Source organism: Tauraco erythrolophus, chromosome 6 (genome assembly GCF_009769465.1).
Source record: "Tauraco erythrolophus isolate bTauEry1 chromosome 6, bTauEry1.pri, whole genome shotgun sequence".
Classification (NCBI taxonomy): domain Eukaryota; kingdom Metazoa; phylum Chordata; class Aves; order Musophagiformes; family Musophagidae; genus Tauraco; species Tauraco erythrolophus.
The window spans coordinates 72,703,372-72,711,280 of record NC_141470.1 but is presented as its reverse complement, the minus strand read 5'-3'; positions in this window follow the sequence as shown (position 1 = coordinate 72,711,280).

Sequence of the window (7,909 nt, the reverse complement as noted above, 5' to 3'; positions counted from 1 at the left end):
CAGCCAAGCATGTTTCCCAACCGTGTTGTTCTGAAAGGAAACAAATTATCTGAAATTATTTCTAATCTGATAAACAGCTGTGCAACTCTTACAGCACACCTGGGAAAATGAGGTAGGAGATTCTGCACCGGCAAATACTTCCAAAAAAAAGTTTTGATGAGACACATCTACAAGTTTTCAGAGCAGTAAAGGTATTCACTGGGGGTTTCCCTCCCCTTGTTATCTGCATGGATAATATCACGCTTTGCTCAGCCATAGTTTTTAAATGAAACCAGAATGCGTCTGGAGAGCATTAAAAAAGCAAAAAAGAAAGAGTGCATACTCTTGCAGCAACTGTTGTATTCTCTTGCTAGGAATCATCTGAAGAGCATGCACTTAACTTGTCATAGCTGAAACTTTGCAGCTCAGAACTGTCTTTTAAAGCCACCGCTGTGCTGGAACAGCTTTGCAGTAGCTGCTGCCCATGAATCTGTTCACTAAAGGCTCTGCTCCTGCCTTCCCCGGCTGCCCTGGGGCTGTACGTCTGTGCTGGTGGGGATTGGAGCTCCTGTTTGTCGTGCTGAGCAGTGGTTTCACACTGCCAGAACATGGAACTACCTGAAAATATCTCCGTTTCAGCACTGCCCCCCAGAAAATGCTGCCCCGTGAGCAGGCTTTGCTGGAGTGCCGTGGTCCTGATGGGCTTTGCACCACAGGTGGGCGGTGGTTCCAAGCAGAAATGGGCTGTTTCTGTTCCGAGTTTTTCATTTGTTTTGCCTTTCCAGTTTTGACTGTGTTTTAGATTGCTGAAGCATGTAAAAAAGGCAGCTTGAGTGCAACGGGAGAGTGGTTTGTCCTTGACCTCTCAATCCTGATCCTCAAGGGAGTCCTACAGTCCAGCTTCCAGGAGGGGACTGGAAAACAACTCTTAACTCTGCTGGAGCTGAAAAATTGAGATCAGTGCTGACTTTGCTGTCTGATACAGATGTATAGACCCTATATGGGAGTCCTCCATTGACTTTCCCTGCTGCTAACCCCTTATAGAGACGCCACTGTTCAGGAAAACTTACTTTTTCTAAGATATCCCTTGGAAATTCTTTAATTACATTGTCATAAGTAACTGGTGTTGGAAGTTTCCCCCTCTGTTTCTTACCTGAAGAAGGACTTGAGTGCTAGTACTGGTTGCCCAGTGAAAAAAATGTTTCTCTCTGTACTGGGCAGCCCTCCCTCCTCCAGGCTGTCACCCATGAGCTGTCCTGCCATCGGGATGTTGGGAATGGTGGCGGGTTACCACCCTGCTGAAGGTCAAGATGCCTTCCTTTGGCACTGCTCCTATTTCTGGTTATGATATAATCTTTATTAAACTTATGCCACATTAAATAAAAAAAAAAAAAGTAATCTTTGAATTGAACTTCAGAAGTGTTAGAGTCCTCAGGAGGACTGCATGGATGAGTCCTTTTGGGTACCAGCCTCTTAAAATCGGTGTTTTATCATCCCGTTGCCTGTCACTCCCAGTGTCTACAAACACACCTCTGGTTTATGGAACGCTCGTTTGAGAGTCAGCTCGGCACAAGGTGCTGGCTGATGGTGGGGGAACAGAGATGACACAATTGTTTTACACTTCTGTAGTTTCCCCATTCGATCAGGACATTCTTGACTATTTCTGCTGGCTCTCACCCCCTCCCTGTTGTCAGTGAAATAACAGGAAGAACAATTCCCAGTAAAGCCTGGGCACCTTTTCACCCTGCTGCCTGTACTGAAGTTTCCAGCTGCCTCGACCGTGCTCAGATCTAATACCTGTGAAATTTCCATTGTTCCCAAAGTTAGTGTTCCGTGCTGGCTGTGCCCTTATCATAAGCCATCATCTTCATCTCTCTGTAACCGCGTTCTGCCTCGTTTCAAAGGAATCTTTCTCTTCAAGTATATGTTTTTTCCTTCTTAGCTTTAGCTGGGACGAGGAAGCAGGAGCCTCTGCTGGGGCGAGGGAAGGGCTTGCACATTTTCCCCTTTCATATTTCAAACAGGGCTCTCTTTCTCTCCTGCCACAGCTGTTCCGTGCAAGGCTGTCTCCACACTGGCAGGCTCTGCCGTGCCTTCCCGGAGGCTGGCTGCGCTGGCAGGCTTTGAAGCACACGATGAAAGAAGGAGGGAATGTCTAAGACAGCAGTTGCATATTTTTTCTGCAGTCCATAGCCAGGATGTGGGATGAATGATCAATGAACAGACTCACCGTGCACATCAGGGACCCTTCTTTGTGGCCTCTCTCTGGTTGCTCTCTCCAGGAGTTGTTGGACCCAGCGGTGTGTCCAGTGTGGTAGGAGACACAACTAAAGGCAAAAGCCCCAGTGTTGCTCCAGGAGTGCAGTGGTCCTTCCAGTGGTTTCCCACTAATAAAAGAAGAGCTGTTTCAGGTTGCTGCCGGTCCTCCAGTTAGATAGATGCTGGTGTGATACGACACGAGTGTGCAATTGTTGTCTGAGTGCGAATTTGAACAAAGGGTGACACAAAGACAGCAACTGCATGAGCGGGCAGGAGCTGAACCACGATGATAAGGAGCAAAGGAAGAATCGAGAGATGATAGCAGTTCTTGTTCCCCAGTGCAAGAGGGACATGGAGCTGCTGGAGTGGGTCCAGAGGAGGCCACAAAGATGATCTGAGGGCTGGAGCACCTCTGTTATGGAGACAGGCTGAGAGAGTTGGGGCTGTTCAGCCTGGAGAAGAGAAGGCTCCGGGGTGATCTTATAGCAGCTTTCCAGTGCCTAAAGGGGCTACAGGAAAGCTGGAGAGGGGCTTTTTACAAGGGTGTGTAGTGATAGAACAAGAGGCAATGGATTCAAACTGAAAGAGGGGACATTTAGATTTAGGAAGAAATTTTTGACTCAGAGGGTGGTGAGGCACTGGAACAGGTTGCCCAGAGAAGCTGTGGCTGCCCCATCCCTGGAAGTGTTCAAGGCCAGGTTGGATGGGGCTTTGGGCAACCTGGTGTAGTGGAGGGTGTCCCTGCCCATGGCAGGGGGGTTGGAACTGGATGATCTTTGAGGTCCCTTCCCGCTCAAACCATTCTGTGATTCTATGATAGCTTCTGTTACACCATTTCTGTCCAAATGCAGACACTGTTTGTATCTTAGCTACCTTTGGTCCCTCGGTGTGTCCACGTGCCAAGGCCAAGGCTGTTTGTCTCTCTGGTCGTGTCTGGTACCTGTAACTGAACTATCTGTCCTCCAACAAGCCAGTGAGAAACCTTTGCCTGTAATCCTGAGGAGGCATCTCCCATCTCCTGAAGTGTCTATTTCCCTGCGGATGCTGCTCTGAAGAAAGATAGTCTGTAGAGAGAAGCGTGGGAGAAGACAAAAGAGAAAAATTAAACCATTTATGAAACTTTCATCAAAGCACTGTTTATAATGCCGAAGGGAATGCTGTCTTACCTTGGCACAAACTTCATTCATAAACTAGGCTTCATTATTTTTCAGTGTCGTTTCTGAAAGACTTTGTCAGCAGCTTGGCAACTTATACAGACAAGCTCATGATTTGCTTTCTTCTGTGACTATTCAAAATACTAAATATGGGCGTTTATGTGCCTCATAGCCTGAAGTTTTGTGCAGGCAATTTAAGTTTGACTGAGTAGAAAAAAAGTGATAAATAGTAATATTAGTCCTGCGATTCCTTCCCTGTTCAGAACATGAAGCTTCTCAGACATTATAGACTCTCTAAAATACTGCTGAAATGTGAACAAAAAGCCTGAGATCAAATAACTTCAGTAGAAGCCCTTTGAATGGTTCTGAAAGCTGAGGATGCCTGCTAACATCGTTAAATTGAGTCGGGATTTGATTAATGTCTTAGGAACAGGGATCCAGTTTCCATCCTTTCATACAATTTGAAAAGAGTGTGATTACCTTTTGATTTTGAAGAATAAGTAATTTTGTTTACTCGCACGGAGTAAAATTGCATAATCTTTTCCAAACCTGAGTACATTTCATAGAATCGTTAGGGTTGGAAGGGACCTTCAAAGGTCATCTAGTCCAACCCCCCTGCAAGGAACAGGGATATCTCCAACTAGATCAGGTTGCTCAGGGCCTCATCCAACCGGGCGTTGAACGTCTCCAGGGATGGAGCATCCACCACCTCTCTGGGCACCTTTCTGTTTGCCCTTCAGCAGTGTCAGTGGTCTGCAGGAGCTCCGCTTCTCGCTCCGGAGCTGTTGCAGCCCTTGCTGGTACTCTTTCTTCTGCTACGGTCCCAAGTAAAACATGTCAAGTGATTTGAAAGGAGAAAGCTTATGGTCCAAGCAGAAAATGAAAACAGAAGATGAAAGAAAGAAACAAGCCCTACCTGATGGCCAGAGCCTGGGGACTCCCTCGTGGGCATTGCCTGGTGCTGAGCCTCCCCAGGGGCTGGTGTTGACAGCTGTGTACGTGTCTCTTACAGCCACAGCTAGTTAAGGTCACATAACATGCCGGATCTTCTCTTCACAAAGCGCTTCATAGAATCATAGAATGGTTTGGGTTGGAAGGGACCTCAAAGATCATCTAGTTCCAAGCCCCCTGCCAGGGGCAGGGACACCCTCCACTACACCAGGTTGCCCAAAGCCTCATCCAGCCTGGCCTGGAACACTTCCAGGGATGGGGCAGCTTACAGCTTCTCTGGGCAACCTGTTCCAGTGCCTCACCACCCTCAGAGTGAAAAATCTCTTCCTTCTATCCAATCTAAATCTGCCCTCTTTCAGTTTAAAGCCATTGCCCCTTGTCCTGTCACTACATACCCTTGTAATGCGTCGGTGATGGAACACAGACTCCATGCGTAGAGACCATACAGGACTATTTATGAGATGAGGAGAGGCAGACCTTCTCACTCGTGTGGAGCTCAGCCCTGAGCGAGGAGGGCGTAACCTGGATCCAATGTGTTTTGCTTCGCAGAGATTGTGCTTCAGAGGCACCCTGAGGGGCACAGTTCTCATCCCGTTTTTTCCTGGAGGCACTACGCGTCCTGCTGTGGCTTGTGTCAGCAGGAAACCGACGTTCTTCATAGGCAGGTTTTATTTTGGGAGGTGGGTACAAAAGGAGTTAGATGGCCAAATAGCTTGTCAGAACCTGGCATCCAGAGAGCGTAAGTAGAGGGATAGAGATGATTGATGACCTCTTATGATCTTATGTAGATAGAAGTCAGAGTCTACTCAGTATGTCTTCTGGTGGGCATGCACGTATGCCAGGCATACCAATATACCAAGAGAAGTGCACATTTCTGTTAGCTAGCAAAGAACGTGGCTATTTTCTAATTCCGGTCCCTCATTATCCTTTATGACACAATTATTGAGGTGGGAGATGACCTCTTGACATGATCTACTCCAACCCTCTGACTAAGCAGGGTCAGCTGGAGCAGGTGGCCCAGGACCGTGTCAAATCTTGGCTGCATTTGCTGACTTTAGTTCCTGTCAGCATACTGAGCCTGGATCTGGTCGTGGTTCCCAAACTAGTTCCTGTGGAACATTTATTCTTCCCCAAATTTTTTATTTTCTTTCTTGAAAGAAAGCAGAGAGCAGTTGTCAAGCCAGACTTGTTTTGGTTTCCAAAAGCTGAAGCAAGAAAAACTTTCTCATTCTGTTTGATTAAAAGTAATAAATATGTATGTGTTCCATCCTAAATATTTTATGGGAAAAAAGTTACGTTCTCTTAATACCCACGTTAGTAGCTAATACTGGCGCAGCAGTTCTATAGCCCACCTGCCATTTGCCTCTTCTCATGGGGTTTGCACTGCTGGAAGTGCTAAAAGCAGCTCGTGCTGAAACCCTGCTGCCCTGTGGGACGTGGGCAGCAGTGCAGCAGAGCGCTTCCGCACGGAAACGTCACTGGGACAAACTGGAAAGTGAATGTGAGAATGGATCTTTTATAATTCAAGCCAGGTCCCTGCTTTCTTCTTTTCTCTCTTAACCCAGCAAACGCTGTCCTTTTTCCCCAGTAATGAGTGACTTTGCAGTGTTTCTAGTGGGTAGCAGGGTATGAAACCTCCAGCTGCTGTGTCTCTTCTGCTGTGCAGGACCTTGGATCACCTGAGCTTGTGCTCCAGAACAGAGGCTGTCTCTGGATGCCAGAAAAGCGACCAGCAAGGTCAAGCATCCCAAGCAAGGTCTGTGTGTTAACTGCTGAGTGAAGAAAAAGTAAAATCATTGATTTGGAATCATAGAATCATAGAATCACAGAATGGTTTGGGTTGGAAGGGACCTCAAAGATCATCCAGTTCCAACCCCCCCTGCCATGGGCAGGGACACCTTCCACTACAACAGGCTGCTCAAAGCCTCATGCAGCCTGGCCTGGAACACTTCCAGGGATGGAAGGGGTGTTGAAATTAGAAGATGCTGAGGAAAGACCCCAAGACCAGGGTAGATCCCTCTTCTGCCAGTGGGGAGCAATAGATCACTTTGGAGGATGCCGTTATTGTTGGTGGGTCAGTGCTGCTGGCAGGTACCCACGTTTTCCCGTGGGTTATAGTGGGATGCTGAGAACAGCATGTTTCTCACTCAGTCTCCTCAGATAGCTTCCTGAAGCTGCCTGGGAAGAATCCAAGCCTGGGGGTGCCCATCTTAATGCACTGCCTACTTGTCTTAACCCAGACTATGGCTCAGTTCTGGTTTGTGTGCCTGAAGAAGGTCTTGGGAGTATGAAAGGCTCGATACCCCATTTCTCTGCGTCTCTGAGTGCGCTGCCCCTGATGCCTGGTGGCCTGGCTTGTTCTGTACGGATTGGTGGTGCACCTGGACTGGCTCACAGGAGGACAGAAAAGCAGCCATCTCCTCTGGCTGGTGCTCTAGCAGACTGTGTGGATGCCCAGGCTCCGTGGCATCTTCTCACCATCAAAATGGTAGCACAACGGCTTTTGTGAAAACTTTGCGTTTCTACTGTAGAAAATGTGGACTTCTCAAATTTCCCTTTTGGATAGAGTTGGGTCTGGTTTTTACTTTCCAGCAGCTGCTCAGAAGTATCTTCAGTAGCTGTACAGATGGTATTTACGGCTACAGATGCTCCTCATCAAGAGTAGTCAGTCCTCCCCAGGGTTGGGCCCAGAGAGACGGAATGCAAAACCGAAATGTCATTCTAAGGCGACGTTTCACAACGCATTGACAATCTGAGGAGACTTGAAAGGCAGTAACATGGTTTCACTGTTTCTGGAAAACTGCAGACATTTCTATTAGACAGATGCTTACAGTTCTGCAAGGATGGACACTCTTATTCTTTGTACTTTCAGACTTCTTCTACATGAAGACTAGTTCCAGCGTAAGAAGTAACAAGAAATTGCTCCTTAAAGAAGAAAGGACAAAGCAAGATAAAGAACTTCAAAGCAGACACCATTACGATATATCTAGAAAGAAACAAGAAACTAAGAGGTGGAATCTGCTCTTAAAACCTGCCAAGATTTTCCAGGGAGAACACATTTATCTTATCGACAATGGGGCTGAGCAATTTCCTAGTTAATGCGAGTGAAATATCCAACAAAAGACAGGGGCTTTAATAGGCAGACTTGTTGCTTGATAGTTTCAGATCTCTACATGGGTTCAGCAGAAAAATATGATTTATTGTAAAAAGTATAAACCTGAAAGTTTTATGTCACCTTAGGAAACTTTTTAAAATACTTTGCTTCTTCAAAGGGGATCTGGAAGTTTAACAGAAGTTGAGAGATGACACAAGCTTTCATTCGGAATTGGCCTCAAAGTCTTTTTTTTTCATCAGTGGTTTTTAAGACTCTTTGATTAATACAAAACCTGTAATAAATTAGTTTCCATACATTATAGCTAGAGTGGAATGAGGAAATTAATCTAATAACTAATCAAAAGCCCTTTGGATGTAGGGAAGGACACTGCAAGTATAACTGTAAAGCTTTTTTCTTATCAGTCCGTAGTTTTGAATTGCCCAGAGTCACAAAACTGGTACTTGCTTGAGCA